We start from the raw sequence: 22,168 nt of genomic DNA, 5'->3' as shown, positions 1-22,168 counted from the left end.
TGGTAAAGAGTGAAAGTATGTTGCAAATCTTTGAATATAAAGTGATTCCAAATATAGGATTCTCACCCATTTTCCCAGTGAACAATCTAAAAACTACAAATTTTGCCATCTAGAGTATATCTCTTAGACATAGGGATGAAAAATTTCTATGAATCATTTGGTAATTATATACATAATTAAACTTCGTGTTTAATACCGTGTTTCCCCAAAAATAAGACCTAGCCGGACAATCAGCTCTAATGCGTCTTTTGGAGCAAAAATTAATATAAGCCCCGGTATTATATTATGTTATGTTATGTTATATTAATTATATTAATTATATTATATTAATTATATTTTATTAGACTGGGTCTTATAGCAAAATAAGACTGGGTCTTAGATTAATTTTTGCTCCAAAAGACGCTTTAGAGCTGATTGCCTGGCTACGTCTTATTTTCGGGGGAACATGGTAATATTAACTTAGAAAATACTGCTTTTCTCCCAGTTATTTCGTGAAAGAATTTTAAGTATGTGACGTGCATATTTTAGGACTTTGACTTTGTCATCACTATTGTCACTTTGTAAGTCAGGTAATATAATTTTGTAGAGCCTACTATCTAAACTGTTTAAAATAAAATACAGTTTTAATTTGCATTATGATTACCGGTATGTTGTGCTTCACAAAACAACTCAAACTTAGTGGTGTAAATTTATTATGCTCTTGGATTCTGGGTCTTATGTTCAGAGGGTATACTGGATGGAGATGCCTTGTTTTGGCTCCACTCTGCTTTGGGTCTTGGCAGAGAAGATTTGGAAAGCCCAGTGGCTTGGTGTTGGAATAACTGGGACGCTCATTAATTCATGTCTGGTCTGGCCTAGGAGACTCATCCTGGGACTGATGACTTGAGCACCTATCCAAGGTTTCCCCATTGCCTCGCCTTCTTTGGAGCATAGTAGACTCAGGGTAGTTGGACTTTTTTTTTTTTTTACAGTGGCTCAGGACTCCAAGCAAAAAATAATTCAATGAATAAGGCAGAAGCTGCATTTTTTCTGACCTAGTTTCAGAAGTCATACAGCATCTCTTTCACCACATTCTTTTGGCTAAAAGCAAGTCCTAAGCCTGCCCAGATTCAGAAGAGGATATAGAACTCACTTCTTCATAGGAGAAGGGTCAAGGTCACATTGTAGAAAAGCATGTAGGTGGGAGATACTGTTGCAGCCATATTTGGAAAATGCAGTCTATTGTCACAGCATATAATCCTGTCATAGAATAATGTATTCTAAACCAAAAGATGGCTTTAATAAAAAGTCATCCTCTAGGTCTATATTTGGATCTTCATAACATTTACTACTTCCTATAATACATAAACACAGCTGCATGAATCTGATCATGTATGATTTTTTTTTTTTAAAGATTTTATTGGGGAAGGGGAACAGTGTGTACTTCCAGGACTTTTTTTTTCCAAGTTGTTGTTCTTTCAATCGTAGTTGTGGAGTGTGCCGTTCAACTTCAAGTTGTTGTCCTTTCAGTCTTAGTTGTGGAGAGTGCAGCTCAGCTCCAGGTCCAGTTGCCGTTGCTAGTTGCGGGGGGCCACCATTCCTTGTGGGAGTTGAACCGGCAACCTTGTGGTTGAGAGGATGTGCTCCAACCAACTGAGCCATCCGGGAACTCAGTGGCAGCTCAGCTCAAGGTGCCACGTTCAATCTTAGTTGCAGGGGGCGCTGCCCACCATCCCTTGCGGGACTCGAGGAATTGAACTGGCAACCTTGTGGTTGAGAGCCCGCTGGCCCATGTGGGAATCGAACCGGCAGGCTTCAGAGTTAAGAGCATGGAGCTCTAACCGCCTGAGCCACCAGCCGGCCCATGTATGATTTTTTTGAAGAGTAACTTTTTGACTTTCTTTTGGTTTAGCCTCTCCTTCCTATATCATTGGCTCTATCTCCCCTCATCATCTGTGTCAACAGCTTTGTAGGTAGCCTTCCGTGTTTTTCTCCAGTGCTCAGAAAAATCATTATATATATATATTTACTTATATTTGTACACACACAAGCATATACAGTTATACATCTATAAAGATTTTGAGAGTTTTATTTTTCGTTTGTTTAACAAAAGAGATTATCACATACATGCATTTCTCCCCTCACTTCTCTTACTCAGAAGTACTTCGTGATATTTCTCCACCTCATGGATAGCTCCAACTCTTATAGTGTAACATTCTATGATTGGGATGTACAGTCAGTCATTTTTTTGCCTTGTTTTTAGGCAGTCATGTTGTTTTAGGTTTTATGGCCATGATAAAGAATGATGCATTAAAAATCCTTTAATGTATGTTTTTATATATTAGTGGTTTATATCTGGATAGATTACCAAAAGTAAACATGAATTTAAACAGCTCTTAATAAGTTTAATATTTGTACTGGCTCATTTGTATTGTCTAGTCATAAATATCTGTTAAATAAATGACCATAAAAGGAAGCCATTTTGAATCTATTCGAGGCAGCCACAACAACGCAACTAAAGACACTCCTGAAAGAGGACTTGCAGAACTGCTTCAGAAAGTGGCAAGAATGATAGGATGAGTGTGTTCGAAGTGAGGGCGAGTGTTTTGAGGGGAATTAATGTCAATGTGTCTTTCACTGTAGTAAATTTTTTTTTTAATTTAAACATTCACTGCATGTTTTGATCATACCTAGTGTTTCTGATATTTGTGTTGATGCATGTAGTAGCTCTTATTCATCACTGATGTATAATAATTCATTATATAAATATATTACAGTATTTATTTTAAATTGTGGTAAAAACGCATAATGTAAAATTTGCCATGTTAACCATTTTTTTAGTATACAGTTCTGTAATATTAAATACATTCACATTATTGTGCAACAGATCTCTAGAATGCAAACCTTAAATTTCTGTACATATGGAACAAAAATTCTCCTTCCCCTTCAAGGTTCATCCATATTGCAACGTGTCAGAATTTCCTTCCTTTTTAATGCTGAGTAATATTCCATTGTATGGATATACCACAGTTTATTTATGCATTCATCCCTGATGGACATTTGGGTTACTCCCACATCTTGCCTATTGTTTATAATGCTACAATGAACATAGGTGTGCAAATATCTCTTCACAATCCTGCTTTCATTTGTTTTAGATACATACCCAGAAATAGGGTTGCTGGTTCATATAGAAATTCTATTTAAAATTTTGTGGAGAACTGCCATAAGGTTTTCAATAGCAGCTGCACTATTTTGTATTACACCAACAGTGCACAAGGGTTCCAATTGCTCCACATCCTTGCTAACACTTGTTACTTTCCATGTTTTTGATAATAGCCATTCTGATGGGTTTTAGGTGATATATATGACATTGTAGATTTGATTAACATTTCATTAATGGTTAGTGTTGTTGAGCATCTTTTCTCATGCTTGTTGACCATTGTATATCTTTAGAGAAATGTCCAAGTCCTTTTCCCATTATTGAATGGGGTTATTTATTTCGTCGTTGTTGATTTATAGGAATACTTTGTATATTTTGGATATTAACTCCATATCAGATGTGTGATTTGCAAATATTTTCTCCCATTTTGTACGTTGCCTTTTCATTCTGTTGATTTCTTTTGATGTGCAGAAGTTTTAAAAATGTGATGTAGTCTCGTTTGTTTATTTCTGCTTTTTTTGCCTGTGCTTTTCATGTCATATCCAAGAAATCATTGCCAAATCCAGTGTCATGAAGCCTTTCCCCTATGTTTTCTTCTAGAAGTTTTATAGTTTCAGGTCTTATGTTAAAAATAATATCACAATTTTAAAATTCATTTTACTGTCTGTATACTTTATTATAAGTCTTTCCTCTGTGAACATTCTTGTATATGTTTTCTAATACATAAAAGAAAGTACCATGTTTGGGATTCAATGTAAAATCTATTTCTTATGGTGGGTCTCTGTCAAAAACAAGTCTATTGCTTTAGAACAGAGATTGGCAACCTTTTTCTGACCAGATAGTAAGTATTTTAGGCTTTAAGGATCATACTGTCTCTGTTGCAACAGCCCTACCTTTAGCATGAAAGCAGTCAGAGACAATACATAAAGGAATAACATGTTTGTTTCCAACAAAATTTTGTGGAGGCTAAATTTTGAACTTAATATGATTTTCATCTGTCAGAAAACATTTTTCTTTGCATAGTTTTTTTCAACTATTTAAAATTGTGGAAATCATTTCTTGCTTATGGGTTAATTAAAAATAACAGATGGCATCTAGGTTTGGCATATAGGCATAGAACCTTTCCCTGTTCTAGGGTATATATGGGGAGATTGCTCAGGCCCTGGGTGTGTACTTTCTTAGCTTTACTAGAAATGCAAAACTTATTTTCCTAAGTAGTTTTATCCATTACACTTTTACCATTGGTTAGAGTTTTGGTCACTATGCATATGGCCAATGCTTAATATTATCAGACTTTTAAACTTCATCAGTGTGTTAGGTATAACATGAAATTCATTTTTCAATTGGGATTTCCCTGATTAATAATTTAGGTGAATATTTTGTAACATTTATTGACCATTTCAGATTCCTCTTTTGCAAAATGACTATTTAGTTAAATCTGTTGCCCACTTGATATTGGGTTGTGGTCTTAATTGTAGTTCTCTAAATATTATGAAGAATAAACTTGTCAATTATAGACATTATAAATAACCTACCTCCTAATTCATGACTTATCTTTATAAGGTCTTTGAATAAGCAGAAATTAGTTTTAATGTAGTTAAATGAAAACAAATATATCAGTCTTTTCCTTTATTGTTTGCTTTTTTTCTTCTTTTATATTTAGGAAAATCTTTTCTCGCCTAAGGTCAGAAAGACCTCTTATTCCTAAAATGTTCATTGGTTTTACCTCTTGCGTGTAGCTCTTGAATTATCCAGGATTTTTACTTTTTTATGGTTTGGGTTAGGTAACTAATTTCTTTTCATAATGCTAATAAATTGTCTCACAACCATTTATCAAATACTACTTCATTTTCCCAGTGATCTACAAAGCTATTCTATAATGTGTATCTGTGGGCTTTTTTCTCATGTTCTCAATTAACGTTCCATTGTATTATTTGTTTATTCCTGTGCCAGTACCATCTTGTTTTTAGTTAATTTAGTTATATAATAAGTCTTGATAATCTGATGATTCACATCCCTCCCAGAAAATTGTTATTCAGGAATGCTTTGCCTATTCTTGCCACTGTTCATGTTAGACATATCTCGCCAAGTTCCCAGCAAAACAAAATCAAGTAACAAGAAAATTTTGTTGGGAATTTGGTTGGAATTGTCTTGAATCTATAAATCAGGAGACAGAATTGGCATGTTTATGATAGTGAGTCTTCCTGTCTGTGAACTTGGTATGTCTTTCATTTATTTAAATCTTTAATGCTTTTCAATAAAATTTTATAATCTGTTCTATAAAGGATTATCTTATAAGCTTTTTTTATTTTATATTTTAGCATTTAAGTGTTACTTAATTTGAAATTTAGTTTTGGATGTGGGATAGAGTGGGATCTACTTTTCTTTTTCAGGTGAGTAGCTGATTTGTGCTACCATATATTTTTCTCCGTTTATTTTTATTATTTTATTTTATTTTTTTACATTATTAGTTTCAGGTGCAGAAAACAATGTAATACTTAGACATTTATGTGCTACCATATACTAAATAATTCATCTTTTCATCTAAATAATTGAGGTTTTTCATTACGGAACTGAATTGGCACCGCTGAGATATATTTAAGTTCTATATATGTGGAAATCTCTTTTTTGAATTTTTATTACATTCTATTAATCTATATATTAATATGTATATATTAATACTAAATATTAATATTTATTTCTTTACCAGTATCATTGATTTTATTTGTGCATATTATTAGAAATATTTCATTACTATGTATGTATTGACTTTGGGATATAGATATTTGTCTGCTAATGTCAAGCCACTGTTTATATTTTGTTACTTTAAAGCTTTTTTTTAAGCTATCCTTCCAGTAAATTTTTCTTCTTCTAAAGATTTTATTGGGGGAAGGGCAACAGGACTTTATTGGGGAACAGTGTGTACTTCCAGAACTTTTCTCCAGTCAAGTTGTTATCCTTTCAATCTTAGTTGTGGAGAGCGCAGCTCAGCTCCAGGTCCAGTTGCCATTGCTAGTTGCAGGGGGCACAGCCCACCATCCCTTGGTGGGAGTCGAGGAATCGAACTGGCCACCTTGTGGTTGAGAGGATGTGCTCCAACCAACTGAACCATCTGGGAGCTCAGCGGCAGCTCAGCTCAAGGTGCCCTGTTCAATCTTAGTTGCAGGGGGCGGAGCTCACCATCCCTTGCGGGACTCGAGGAATTGAACTGGCAACCTTGTGGTTGAGAGCCCACTGGCCCATGTGGGAATTGAACTGGCAGCCTTCTGAGTTAGGAGCATGGAGCTCTAACAGCCTGAGCCACGTCTTTTGTCTTTTGAATTACAGTTATTTTAGTGGGAACAATAGTGGCATCTCATTGTAGTTTTACCTTGCATCTCTCTGCTGACTAATGATGATGAACATCTTTTCAATGTGTGTATTACTCATTAAATTTTCTTTTGTGAAAAGTCTGTTCAAATCTTTGCCCTTTTTAAAATTTTGTTTGTCTTTTTATTACATTGTAAAAGTTGTTTATATATCCTGGATAAAAGTCTTCTGTGGTATAGATCAACATGTAGATAATAGATAGGGATATTTCTGTATCTTCACTATTTATATCTATCTATATTTCTCTTTCCATATACATCCATCCACCCATCCATCAATTCATACATGTTTCTATTTATTCTGTGGGTTGCCTTTCCATTACCTCAGTGGTGTCCTTTAATAACAAGTTTTTAATTTTGATAAAGTGCTATATTACTTATTATATTTTTGTGGTCTGTGTTGTGTTCTGACTAAGAAACTTATCCCAAGATCATGAATATTTTCCTTTTTTTCCCCAAGAAAACTTCGTAGTTTTACCTTTAGCTTTTCTGATTAGGTTTGTCAACTATTTCAAGTTAGTTTTTGTATGTAGTATAATGTAAGAATCAAAATGAATAATTTTTGTATGTGGATATCTATTTGTATCAGCAACATTTACTGAAAAGATTATTATTTCTGATTGATTTGTATACAAATCAATTGATCTGTATGTTTGGGTCTATTTCTGGACTCATTCTGTTCTGTATAACTGTCCTTGAGCCAGTACCACATGGTTTTGTAGTAAATCAGGTACTCTGAGTCATATTTTTAAAAATTGTTTTGCTATTCCAGATCTTTTGTATTTTCATGTAATTTCTTAGAAGGAGTTTGTCATTTTCAATTAAACAAAGCTTCGTAGGGTTCTGATTGGGAATATGCTCGGTCTATAGATCAGTTTGAGGAGAACCGACATCTAAATAATAGTGTTTCCCAATTCATCAATATGATATGTCTTTCAGTTTATTTAGGTCTTTTTTTCATTTCTTTCAGCAATATTTTATAGTTTTTACAATGTAAATCTTATATATATTTTGTTATCTCTATGTGTCTTAAATTTCTTATGCTATTGTAAATGAAAGTTTTAAAAATTAAATTTGTTGAATTATAATGTACAGATAATAAAATTTACCATATTTAAAAATCGTTTTTATTTTAACTTTTCACTCTGAAATAGAGGTTTATAAAATGAGTTAGTGGAAATTATTCAACCCTGTTCTTAAAAACTTTTTGTCCATTCAGTTCCTTTGTATTTACATATCCAATTTAGAATCAACATGTAATTCATACAAATAAGCCACTGGGACTTTGATTGGAAGTGGTTAAATCTGCAGATTAATTTTAGGGGAGAATTAACATCTCAAATATATTGTGTCTTCCTATCCAAGAGTATGGTGTAGTTCTTTATTAGGTCTTTAAATCTCTGAACAATTTCTAAATTATTATTCAATTTCCAAATAATATTTTATAGTATATGTCAGGAGATTTTGCATATATTTTGTGAAATTTAGCATTCCTGATTTCTTTTTAATATTTTGTCTGGATTGTTTTGTATATGGCTAAATTAAGGGACAATATTTCCTCATAGAGATAGAGCCAGTTATTCCTTTCCAAGCCAGTGAAGAATAATCCATCTTTTACTTACTGATTGGAAATGTAATATTTTTGTGTTTTATTCTATTATAATTTAAAAAAAAATTTATCAGTTTTTAATTGATTTTTATTGTCTTTGTAGATGCCCTCTCAGGTTAAGGATCTTCTCTCTTTTAATAACTTGCTTAAAGATGTTTTTCATGAATGAATATTAAATTTTGTCAAATGTTTTCTCTTAACCTGAGATTATATTATTTTTTTCCTTTATTGTATTAATGTGGTGAATTGAACTTTGAACATGAAACCCACTTTGCATTCATAAATCCTTCATTGTCATGATATATTATTTGTTTATATCTTTTTAATTTTAGTTTTTTAATCACACAAAAGTATATTTATTTTTAAGTTGGTTGACCCTCTGCGTTTACCTAGTTTAAATGATTTGAAATTAAAATGTTCTAATTTTCTTTTTGATATTAGCATCCTTTTTATTTCTTCAGTTATTTTTTAAAAATAGGGAACTAGCAGTACATGAACACTACATGTCAGATATTTCATGTTGCTTTGTCTACTTTTGCAATTCACGTACCCAGATACATTTTTCTGTTTTTAATTGTTTAATATTTAATTTTAAGAAGTCTTAATACTTGAAATAATCTCTCCAATTATTCAACAAACATGTATTGAATGCCTACAGTATGGTATGCCAAGCACTATGTTATTTGGTAGGAACACAGATATGAGATATTTCTCAGTTCTCTATAAGTATTTGTGAAAATCAAAGACATTCAACACCAAACATTGATGTTTTTGTCTTTACAATATGAAGAGTTTATACCATCAGTTCAATTTTTAGAAGAACAATATTTTTTCCTGTATTTTTGTTTGTTTTGTTTATTTTTTTTCATTCCCGTCCTTCACCCTTTCCCTGTTGGCAGCCATCAGTCAGTTTGTTCTCTATATCTATGTGTCTATTTGTATTTTGTTTTGTTTATTCATTTGTTTTGTTTTTTTTAGATTCCACATATAAATGAAATCGTTTGGTGTTTGTCTTTGTCTGACTTATTTCACTTAGGATAATATCCTCTAGGTCCATCCATGTTGTTGCAACTGGTAAGATTTCATTCTTTTTTAATGCTGAATAATATTCCACTGTATGTGTGTGTGTGTATGTGTGTGCGCAGAGGGTGCCAAAAACATGTATACACATTTTAAGGAAGGAAAACTATTGAAATTGTAATACTCAGTATATACCATTAACAAAATATAAATACAAGTCACATTTGACTTCTGCAATTACAAGAGGTGCTCAGAGTGGTTACCATCAATTTTTTCCTTTCTTAAACTGTGTATTCATTTATTTGGTACCCTCTGTGCATGCGTGTGTGTGTGTGTGTGTGTGTGTGTGTGTGTGTATGTGTGTATACCACATCTTGATCTGTTCATGTATTGATGGATGTCTAGGTTGCTTCCATATCTTAGTTACTACTAGTAATGCTGCAGTGAACATAGGAGGCATACATCTTTTTGAATTAGTGTTTCTGTTTTCTTCGGATAGATATCCAGAAGTGGAACTACTGTATTGTATGGCAGCTCTAGTTTTAATTTTTTGAGGAATCTCCATGTTGTTTTCCATAGTGGCTGCACTAATTACAAGCATACAAAGGTTCCCTATTCTCCACACACTCACCAGCACTTGTTTGTTGATTTATTGATGACAGCCATTCTGACAGGTGTGACGTGATATACTATTGTGGTTTTAATTTGCATTTGCCTGATGGCTAGTGATATTGAGCATCTTTTCATATGTCTGCTGGCCATTTGTATGTCCTCTTTGGAGAAATGTCTTTTCATGTACTCCGCCCATTTTTAAATTGGATTTTTTTTCCGGTGTTAAGTTCTTTATATATTTTGGACATCACCCCCTTTTTGGATATATTATTTGCAAATATCTTCTCCCATTCAGTAGGTTGTCTTTTCGTTTTGTTGATGGTTCCCTTCACTGTGCAAAACTTTCATTTGAGGTAGTCCTATTTGTTTATTTTTTCTTTTATTTTCCTTATCTGAGAAGGCATCCTAAAACACACTGCTAGTAGTGATGTCAAAGAGTTTACTCCCTGGGTTTTCTTCTCTTAGGTTAATGGTTTCAGGTCTTTACGTTTTCAATCCATTTTGAGTTTATTTTTGTATATGGTGTAATAATGTGATTCAGTTTCAATTTTTTGCATATATCTGCCTATTTTTCCCAGCACTGCTTATTGAAGAGACTGTCTTCAACCCATTATATATGCTTGCCGCCTTTGTCGTAGATTAATTGAACACATAAGTAGGGAATTATTTCTGGGCTCTCTATTCTCTTCCATTGATATATATATATATAGCTGTTTTTATGGCAATACCACACTGTTTTGATAATTGTAGCTTTATAGTATTGTTTGATATCAGGGAGCATCATACCTCCCACAATTTCTTTGGCTATTTGGGGTCTTTTATGGTTCCATATAAATTTTCTGATTAGTTTTGATTTGAAGAATATTAATCCTTTTAATACAAGTGCAATGTATATCCTTCCATTTATTTGTATCCTCAGTTTCTTCAGTGTTTTATAGTTTTTACAGTACAGGTCTGTCATCTCGTGTTAAATTTATTCCTAGATGTTTTTATATGTTTTGTATCTTTTTAAATCCATTTGCTAATACTTAGTATTTATGCTGATATTTTAAGCACCTATGTTTATGAAATATTGGTGTATAGTTTTCTTTTGTTATCATGTCTTTCTCTGCTTTTGGTTCCAGAGTAATACTGGCCTCACACAATTAGTTAGAAAGTACTTTTTCTCTTGTATTACTTACCAAAACAATTCATGTAAGATGGGATGGGTATTATTTTTTCCTTAAATATTTTATTTTACTGCTGAAATAAATCACTTGGGCCTGGCTCTATTCTGATTTTCTGTTTCTTCAATGTCAGTTTTGATAATTTGCACCTTTCAAGACATTTCCTTTAAGTCAGCACAGTCCAATATAACTTTCTATAATGATGGAAATGTTCTATATGTACACAATTAAAGTATAGTAGCCACTTTCGACCTGTGGCATTTGAGCATATGAAATATGATGAGTGCAGAACTGACGTTTTAATTTTATTTAAATAATCACAGGTGGCTGGTGGCTTACTGTGTTGGACATTGCAGATCTAACCTGTCAAATTCATTTCCATAAGTTAGCAATTTTTAATGTATTGTCAAAGTTATTGGTAGTATTTGAAAATTCATTTGCTATAAAGTTATTAAAACGTTCAGTTAATTATTAGTCTCTGTGAAATCTTTAGGGTTGTTCCTTCTTTCATTCCTGATGTCAGTAATTTGTGTCTTCGTCGTTGTTGTCATCTCCTGCTGCTTTTTTCTCTCAATTTTTTCTGTATTTTTTATTAATGTTTTAAATGTAAAGCACACAAACTAAATTTTACCATATTAACCATTTTAAGTATATAGTTCAATAATGTTAATTAAGTACATTCACGTTGTTGTACAACCAATCTCCATAACTGTTTTCATCTTGCAAAACTGAACCTTTATATCCATGAAACAGCAACTCGCCTTTCCTCTTCCCTTCAGTTGTGTCAACCACCCTTTTACTTTCTGTCCCTATGAATTGGACTACTCTGGGTACCTCATGTAATGGGAATCATACAGTGTTTGTCTTTTTGTGACTGGCTTATTTCACTTAACACAATGTCCTCAAGGTTCATCCATGTTGTGACATATGCCAGAATTTCCTTCCTTTTTAAAACTAAATGATAAGTACTCCATTGTATGGATATACTCCATTTTGTCCATCAATGAACAGACATTTTGGTTGCTTCTACCTTTTTACTATTGTGAATAATGCTGAAATGAACATGGTGTACAAATACCTCATTGAGACCCTGCTTTCAGTTCTTTTGGAATGGTATGGTAATTCTTTTTCAGTTTTTTGTAGAAAAGAATAGTCATACTGTTTTGCTCTAACAGCTGCACCATTTTGCATTCACACCAACAGTGTACAAGGGTTCCAATTTCTTTACATCCTTGCTAACACTTGTTTTTGATAGTAGTCAGCCTAATAATGGGTGTGAGGTGATAGATACCTCATTATAGTTTTGATTTGCATTTCCCTGATGAATAAGGATGTTCAACGTCTTTTGTGTGTGTTTACCATTTGTCTCTTTCTCTTTCTTGTCTAGAGGTTTATTACTATTGTTCTTTTCAAAGATCTTGCTTTTGTTTTTATTAAATTTTTCTCCATTGTTTTCCCATTTTCTATTGCGTAGATTTTTCTTTTACCTTATTATTCCTTCTTCTACTTTGACTTTAATTTGATCTTTTTTATAGCTTCTTAAGGTGAAGTTTAGGTCATAGATTTTTAGACTTTTTCTTTTTTAATGGGAGCATATAAATCTATAAGTTTCCTTCCAAGCATTTCTTTTACTGCACGTCCCAAATTTTGGTAAGTTGTGTTTTAATTTTTCTTATGATTTCTTCTTTTACCAATACTACTTTTTTTAAAAAAGAAGTATTTTGTTTTATTTCTAAATATTTGGGGCTTTTCTAAATGCTCTTTTCTTATTGAGTACTGATGTAATTCCATTTTGGTCAAAGTAGATATTCTGTAAAACTTCCATTATTTGATATTTTCATCACTTACTATATGATCTATGTTGGTGATTGTTCCATGTGTACTGGGAAAGAATATGTGTTCTGCCATTTTGGGATTAATATTTTATAAATGTCATTAGTTCCAGTTATTTGACAGTATCTTTTCAGGCCTTTTATATTTTTACTGATTTTTTGACCATTTATTTGTTCAATCAGTTACTGGCAGAGGAATGTTGGGCTGGTCAACTGTTATGGACTTGTCTAGTTTTGCTTTTGATTCTGTCAGTTTTCAGTGTTCTTCATTCTCTTGAGGAGATACAGCTTTCTTTCAGCTGTCTTTTTCCTTTTATCTAAAGAACTTTCTTTCACATTCTTGTCATGCAGGTCTGCTGGTAACATATTCTTTCAGCTTTTATCTAAAAATATTTTTATTGCATATTCCCTTTAAAGATTATTTTCATTTGTTATAGAATTCTAGATTGACAGGAGTTTTTCTTTCAGCACTTTTAAATTCAGTGACTTTGGAAAAAAGTATGTATTTTCAAATACCTCTCCCAGCAACTCTGATTAAAAAAGTTAGCCTGCTTTATACTGTATCACAAGTGTGGTACTCTGTTCGTTGTTTTTCAACCTTTTTTCTCTCTGTGCTTCTGTCTGTATACGTAATCTTTATTGCCATCTTAGTCTCCCTATTAGTATCTTCTGCATTGTCTGTGCTATTAATCCATCCAGTTAATTGTTCATTTCAATTTATTACATTTTCAGTTTTTGAAGTTCCTTTTTTAAAAATACAATTTCTGATTTTTCTCCTCGGTAAGTTTATGTTTTTCTTTAAATCCGATTTTCCCCCCGGTTATGGCTGAGGCTCTGCTTTTTCAAATGTGTAATAATTTTTGCTTGGATGCTGGGTATTATTAATGTTACATTGTTGAGTGTCAGATTAGATTTTCTCCCTTTAAGGAATGTTGAATTTTATTCTGACGTGCAGTTAGTTTGCTTTGGGTCAGCTTGATCTTTTTGAGACTTGTTTTAAAACCTTGTTAGGGCAGCTTTAAAATTGACTTTACTTTGGAGTTAATTTAGCCATACTCCTTATGTGTGACTTTTCAGCAGTGTTCACTGATTCTCCCAGGTGTTTGACAAGGTCTCATTCTTTTTTTAAAAATGGGCTTTAATGTTGAGAGTATTTTTAGGTTCACAGTAAAATTGAGGGGATGTACAGAGTTCCCATTACCTCATGCAAGCATAACCTCCCCCACTATCTCATGTGGGACTCACTGTTCAACCAAAGAATTTCTAGTGGTCTTTCTTTGATAATCTGACCTGGAAATACCAGCTGCTTCATTTTTTTCAATCTCTTATCTCCTTAATTTATTGAGACTGGTGTGCCCTATTTGAATTTTCTCTCTATATATAGGTGTTTGATAAGTGTTCCCAGGCAGAAAGCCAAGGTCAGTCACCTCATTTATTTCCATTTTCTCAGAGATCACAGTGTTGGGTTGCTTGTTGTCCATACTCCGAATATATTTGTTTCATATATTTAGTTATTCACACTCGGAGGGTTATTCTGGTACCAGTACTGTGCCACGGTTAGAAGTGGAGTTTTATGATCAGTGAATTGTAGCTAATGTCTAATTTACAATCTCCATGTTACAAATATTTTGGATTTGACTCAAATACTTCTAATATAGATAATTGTCCTAAGGAGTTTTCTTGGCCTATTTAACTCAATGTGTGTTTCTAGCATAATGTTAATTGTACTATGTGAACTACAATTAGCAGTATTCCTGTAGGTCAGGGGTCAGGAAACCTTTTCTGTAAAGGGCCTAAAGTAAACTTTTAGGCTCTGTTGGTTGTGGCCAACAAATAATGGTCTCCGATATATTCTACTACTTCTACTTCATTCTTTTGTCTCCTTTTTTCTTCTATTAAAAATGTAAAAATTATTCTTAGCTCAAGGACCATCCATCCCTTGGTCAAGGGGCTATAGTTTACCAAACCCTACTATAAATAAAGTTGTCCAAGTAGGGTTTTTTACTTTATTCAAGTCTCTATTGACCATTGTTGCAGATGTTTAATGAACTCATGAGAGTAACAAGAGAAATTATAAATTTACTGATGCCATCGAGGGGGGGAAAGTACAAGTTGCTGTTTCTACAGTTTGAAAGTCCTTACAAAATGATTATTTTAACATTACATTATAAGGGGTGGGATAAAAAACTAAGGTCAGGACTTGAACAGATCCTTGTTTGTCTGCGTCAAAAGGGAGATCAGCTAAATCTAGTGTGGTAAGAATGGAAAAAAGATGAAAATTAAACATTTTATTTTATAAAAAGCATAACTATGTTACAGAAAGTTGGAATTAGAAGGAATATAGCAGGAATGTTTTGCAACTGTAAATTGGGACACAGTTGGGCCTGTCTTCCCATAGCTCTGTGGCATTGTGCTTCTGCAACTATTGGCATAAATTATTACTTTGTTAGATTTCCATTTTATTCTGCTTACAAAAGTAATATGCTTTCTGAAATATTGAAATACTATGAAATATGTAAATGTTTTACTCCATTAAAATGTATATATAACATTCTGTTCTAGTGATGTACTTCAGTTTTAATAGACCCTGGACAGTTTTTAGGTACATGTTGAATGTATTAAGTTGAGATCTCTCTGATTTTCTTGATCGTTTCTTTCAGAGCACTATAAATATTATTGAACATTCAAAAAAGTAAACTCTGTTGTCTTTATTTTAGTTGACCTCATAGTGAAGAACACATGGTTATCTGCTTTATAAGATGTTTTATAATGTGCTTTAAAATCATATTTTTTAGCCTTAATACTAATAGTACACAAGTAAATGTTGAAATTGGTAAAATGTAATTAATTTCTATTAGAGGTGTTTCAAGTGTCAGTTTTTGTTGGTCACCGTTAGTAAGTCACAAAATCAAATTGTTCTGAATATTCCACTGGTTTCAGACTGTTTTCTCCCTATGGGAACAAATAAAAGCAAAAATTAATGAAAGTAAGTTCTGTGAATCTCACCTACGAGTCTCATCTCACTTAATTTAACATGTAGAGTGAACAATAGTATACTTTAATAGTTCCACAGTAACAATAGTATTTAAATGAAAACAAGAAAAGAGAGCTTTAATCTTTAGTCATAACTCCCCAAGAAAACTCATTCATCTTCATTAGTACTTAGCATAGATCGTAGGTGATTGATCTAAGTAAATGGTTTATCTCTGGTGTGGTAGAGCATTCAATGGTTAATTTTTGTTAGTAGAACATTCAAGGGCCTGGCTGACCTTTTGGTGTGTGTGGGGGGTTTGTGGGAAAAATTCATCCATCTGAGAAGAGGTTGGACTGAAATCTGAAGATCGCTTTCAACCACTGGGTGATTTATTATCTGCACAGTTTATTTATGCCTGGTTTATAAAAAACTAGAGCCTGTACTCAAAGTGTGGTCTGTGGATCAGCAGTATTAGCATCACCTGGGAGTATGTTGGAAATCAAATTCTTGGGTGCCATCCTTGACTTACTGAACCAGACAGAATCTTTGGAGGTGAAGCTCAGGAATCTGTTTCCAACAAGCTCACTGAGGGCTTCTGAAGTCCAGTAGTCATTGAGAAGCTTTGCTTTAGGTCAGTGATCCTTAAGTGTCACTGGGCATCAGAAGCAAAATTATCTAGTGGTGCTTGTTTTATTTTGTTTTGTTTTATTTTATTTTATTTTATTTTGTTTGTTTGTTGAAAGTTTTTTTTAATTGAGGTAAAATTAAGATGTAACATTGTATTAGTTTTAAGTATACAACATAATGATTTGCTATATGTATATTGTGAAATGATTATCACAATAAGTTTAGTTATCATCCATCACTAGTTTTTTTTAACTTTGAAACACTATTAAAAATATATTTTACACTGAGACTTAACGTGTATGCATAAAAGTTTTTTGTAGCATTACTTATTGTCACTCTGAATGATGCACTTTGTTTTCTGTTCTAGCCCATTTAAAAAAAAATCCTGATCCTCATTTACTAATGGGTTGATACCTGCAGTTTGAAAGAAGACTGGATTGTTGTAGTCAAGTTATTGTCCCATTTCCATGAAAAGTTTCCTGCTGGTTACTGGCCTATTAATAGCTAAGATTCTTCTTCAGCTTAGGATCATAAGTAGGAATTAAAATTCTCCCTATTACTGTAAGTGTTCCCTGATGAAAATCAGGTTCTGTCATTAAGGGAGGCAGCTAGAATGGTTGTTGAGCATCTAGTAGTTTCAGAAAAGGCCACATGATTGAGCTGTTGATGAATTGCATGCTTACTAAGAGTCATTTGTTCCCAAACCTGTTTATTCTAGTATTACTTGTAATTATATCATTTTAATGTACTGTTTTTAAACTACTGAAATTTACATTGAAGAGTTGTTTCTATGAATAATATGAATGCTTTAGAAAGACTTACTTGGTAAGTCAGTAAAAACATGGAGGTGTAAGTGTCTTTATTTTCTCATTCCACTTTAAAGAAACCAGAATTGCAGTCACGAATACTGCATTATGGATGTGATTTGTTCAAGAAAGAAGTCAAATTAGCATACCCCTTCTTAAAGTCTTGGCTGATCATCAAACGATTGGCCAATGTGCTTTTCTATATCCCAAGTAAAAACAAATGTTTAAGCCGTGTACATTTGATTTTTTAATGATTCCTAGCTTTATTGGACTTTTAACTGTTGAACTAAATTCCTGATATTATGAAGATTTATTATTTAGGAAATTGTATTTTATTGAATAACAAGTCATCTCTTAGAAATATTTCAGTGACAAAACAATCTACTAATTGAAGTTTTTACTTTAAATGAACCAAGATTATCTCATTTTTATGCTGCTTATTTGTTTTTGCAATATTTTGAGTTTGTGTTTTCTTCGCTTTTGATTCTTTGCCCCTTTATATAAGAGAAAAAAGCAACTTCAGATAATTGTTAGAGAACCATGTCTTCTAAAGTTACAATTACAACCGATATTACTTTATTTCTGAAAATTATGCTTTGATTTAAAACAGAAATGTATGGGAGGAATTAAGTAATATAGTAGCAATGAAAGTAACCAACAACCCTTTCTCAATGTTCATTTATATGATAATTGTGTTCTTTTGTGGAAATGATTCTTGAGTATCAGATAGAGGCATCAATATGCCACTAAAGCAAGAACTATGCAGAAGGACAAGGAATAAAAATTAACCTGGCATCATGAAATTTCCTTTCATTGTCAAACACAAATATTGTACTTAAATTGTTTACTCTTCCATTCTCCTTTCACAGTATCTAATAACCTATCTGCATTTAATCCGTGTCCTCCTTTCATTCTTTTACAGAGGAACTTTATGTACTGATCACATCCCTGTTGCACAGAGATTTTCCTTCTGAACTCCTTAGTTATTCCCTCTTCATTGGGTCATTCCCATGAGCGTACTGCAACAAACACTAATAGTCTGCATCTTAAAAAAAAAAAAAAAAAAACTCACCAAAAAATAACAAACAAAGAAAGCAAAAACACATGGTCAGAAAAACTCTTGACTCCAGATTTTAGTCCAGTTTCTGCTAATTTTCTTTAATTTAGAGCTAAACTTCTTTAAAGAGTTGTCCGTACATAAGGTTCCCAAATTCTCTCCTCTCAGTCTCTATTGGAATCACCCCACTCCAGCTTGTGCATTACTTTTCCACCAATAAAGCTCTTGTCAATTAGAAGTTCATTTCCGCTTTCCCAATATTAATAATCAATTCTCAGTCTTCATTTTATGTGTTATTTCAGCAGCGTTCTTTGTGGTTGGTCACTCCTTTATTGAAATATTCCTTTCCCTTAACTTCTGTGATATCAGTCACTTTAGTCTTTTTTCCTGAGTCCTTTCTACCAGACTTCTAAATGTTGAGATATTTCAGAACTCTTAGGTTTTTTCCATCTGTAGTAAATGAACTCACTAGGTGATCTTAAGTCCCATGAATTTTAAGTATCATGTCTTCATTTATGAGTCCCAAATTTATGTCATTTCTTGGCAAGAGTCTCCTCTTTAACTTCTCTTTAATATATCCAATTGCCTTGTTGATATCTCCATTTGAAGATTTAATAAGGTTCTCAAAATTAACAGGTTCACACCAAACCATTCATCCTACTACCCCTTTCAGTCTGTTCATCCCTTAGTGTTCCTGTCTCAAGAAATTGCGCCTTGTCGTGTTATCCTTGACTTCTTTCATACCCAGTTTCTCATATATCAGGAAATGTCTCTACCTTTGAAATATACCTAAATCTAACACTACTTCTCATATCTACCATTACTATCCTGGCCTTAGCCACAAGTTTTTCCTTGGATTATCATAGTAGCCTCATAACTGGCCTTCCTTCTATTCTTTACTCCCTGTTACATTTAACAGCCATTAAGTAGTCATGCAGAAGCTAGGGCAATTCTTGTAAAATATAAATCATGTTAATCCCTCATCAGGATCTTTTAATGACTTCCTTTCACACTTAAATCTATTGCTTTTTGTTTTCCCCCTGTGGTCTGCAAATTCATAATAGACCTATCCTTTGGCCTTTTCTCTTTTCTCATTTTTTTAGTGCTCTAGCTCTCCCACATTCAATTCCAGCTATACTGTCCTTGTTTTTTCTCAGATGTGCCAAACATGTTCACAGTTAGGTTTAAAAGCTGGAATCTTCCATGAGAAATTTGTGCTTTCAAGTGTTTCACTAGGTATTATGATCTCCAAATACAATGTATTGTTGTGTTTTGTTCTGTAGATCCAGGTTCTGAGAAACAGAAGCTGTTTCTTTTGTTTGATTCCATGGTCCACAAGAATGAATAGAATTTTGTTACAGTTAATTGTATATATTAATATGTATAACTAGTACTTACATTTTAACCTCATAAGATTTTGTGCAGCCTACATGTTCAATGTATAATAAACTAGGAAAATTGCAAATTTAAATTAGATGCTTTGTTAGAAATTGCTATCTGTGAGAAAGTTTTAAACTCAATTACATTCTCAAATAAGGATAAAAAATCTTTTAGTAGATGGTAGATGCATATACTTCAAAATTCAAAGATACAAAAGGGTGTGCTTTGAAAAGTAGTATTTTTGTTTCCCAGCAGCTTCTTTTTCTCAGAGAAAATCAATATTTTTATGCATAAACAATTACACATAGACATAATTTAAAAAAATACAGCAGTGATAGCATAATATATGTGTACGAGTATATTCTTCTCCACTTAGATATTTTTATTTAATCAACCTTGGGAACTTACATAAAGCTGCCTCATTCTTTTTAACAACTATATAATACTCCATTGTAAGTATGTACTGTAATTAATTTAGCCTTACTGATGAACATACAGGCTGTTTCCAGTCTTTTGCTGCTTTAAGTGTTCTTTTTCATAGATCTCTTACGAGATTATAGAATAAATTCTTAGAGGTTGAATTGCTGGCTCAAAAGGTATGTGTATTTAAAGTATTATAAATATTGCCTGGTTGCTCTTTAATTTAATTGTACCAGTTTACACTTTTTGTTAAGGGCCAGCCAGTAAATATTTTAGGCTTTGTAGCTCACATATGGTCTTTGTCACCGACTCTTTTAAAATATTTTTTGGCTGTGGTCTATAGTTTGGCAGCTTTAGCGTATAGCATAGCAGCCATGCTGTTTCCAAAACCTTTTGTTATTACCAACCTGCTATGTGAGCATGGTATCTCATTGCATTATTAGTTTGCATTTCACTCGTGAGCAAGGTTCAACCTTAGTGTTTACTTTCCTGTGAAATGCTTATTCAAATCCTTTGCTTTTATGTATTTGGTTATTTGTATCTTTATTGAATTGTAAGAGTCTTTATACATTAGGGAAATGACATTTTGTTATATAAAGTGCAGTAAAATCTTTTTAGCCAGTTTATTCTGTATCTTTTGGTTTTCTTTGTATTCTCTTTGGAAATTTTTTAGTCACATTTGATTTTTATTCTTTGTTACATTTTGTTTTTTTGTGTGTGTATCTTTTTAAAAAGTACTTGTTTGTTTTTCAATTACAGTTGACATACTGTATTATATTAGTTTCAGGTATACAACATAGTGATTAGACATTTATATAACTTACGAAGTGATCACCCCAATAAATCTAGTACCCATCTGTGTTGTTTTATTAAATAAATTTATTCTGGATTTTGTGCCATCATAAGAAAGGCTTTCTCCTACTTTAAGACTTAAAAATAATTCTTCCATGGTTTTCTATTTTTGTGTTAATTTTTATGTCTAAACCTTAAATACATGTGGCAATTATTTTGGTATGAATTAGGGATCCAGTTTTTCCATGTGGTTACTCTTCTCCCAATACCGTATCTTGTATTTAAATGTAGAGATTTTGAAAGTTTGTAATATACGTTTTAGTATTGACTTCTCATGTACTATGGAACTTAGATTAAACTGCTGACCACATGAATTACATATTCTTTCTATTTATGAAACAGTTACTGAGCACATGGCTATGTGGTTGAGTATTAAGGATAAACGGTTGTATAAAGAAGGCTCTAACCCTGACCTTTAGTTGCTTACAGTCTGGTAGATTTATCACACTATATATGTATGTGTATATATTAACATCCTGCTTTCTTATTTATATTTTCTCCCTAACTTTCTATTATTATGAGAATTTTCAAATAAATAGAATAATGGAAAGAATAGTGCATTGAATATCTATAATACTGTGCATGCTTTCTCATCCCATCCCTGCTTCACTCTCTGTGGCATACTGTGTGAAAATAAGTTGAAGATATTCCTAAGGTTTTAGCATCTGTTGTTTGAATTGAGTATTATTTAGATAAGTAAAAATAGTGAATTTTCTAATTTGATTATTTCCTCTGTCTGTTTTTTCTGGTTCTGTGAGGAGGGGTAATCATAGCTGTCTTTTTCATCATTCTATACCTAGAGCTTATCACAGTACTCACCACAGAATGGCTTCCTAATAAATTTGTGCTGAATGAATGAGTACTTTACGTGGTGGGGAACTTGAAGGATTTCAAGGAAAGGTATAATATGGAATGATTTATGGTTTAGAAAGATAATTCTGTTGGCTTTATAGAGCGAGGAAACTTGAAGAAAGCTTTCATTTGGACCCTTTATCAATTAGGACTTGATTTGTAAGTAACGGTCTAACCAAATCAACTTAAACAAGAAGAGGAATTTATCCTGGATCATGGAATCCAGGGAATGATTTGAAGAACCGACCACATTGAAGATTTCATCTGGGCTTCAGTGACAAATAAAAGCAGTGCCATTGGTGCCACTAATATTTTTAGTGTTTGCTTCACTGTAATTTTATCAGTTCCAGTTTGGCAACTCATGGACCAGTTAAATGTGGTTCTGGGGTAGGGTTTGTAGGAATATGGTTGCTTCCTAGATAATCATGTAGATTGAGTTAGAACACTCAACAGG

The 22,168-nt window shown here is 32.8% G+C and overlaps 1 protein-coding gene across 3 annotated transcripts in view; it reads left to right on the top strand.

Moving 5' to 3' along the window:
* The window catches only part of ZMYM4 (zinc finger MYM-type containing 4), an 83,235-nt gene that overhangs the window by 4,231 nt on the left and 56,836 nt on the right, over positions 1 to 22,168 (top strand). The gene's annotated exons all lie outside the window — the stretch shown is intronic.

The sequence above is a fragment of the Rhinolophus hipposideros genome (genome assembly GCF_964194185.1).
Source record: "Rhinolophus hipposideros genome assembly, chromosome: 8".
NCBI lineage: Eukaryota > Metazoa > Chordata > Mammalia > Chiroptera > Rhinolophidae > Rhinolophus > Rhinolophus hipposideros.
This window is presented reverse-complemented; position numbering and strand designations above follow the sequence as displayed.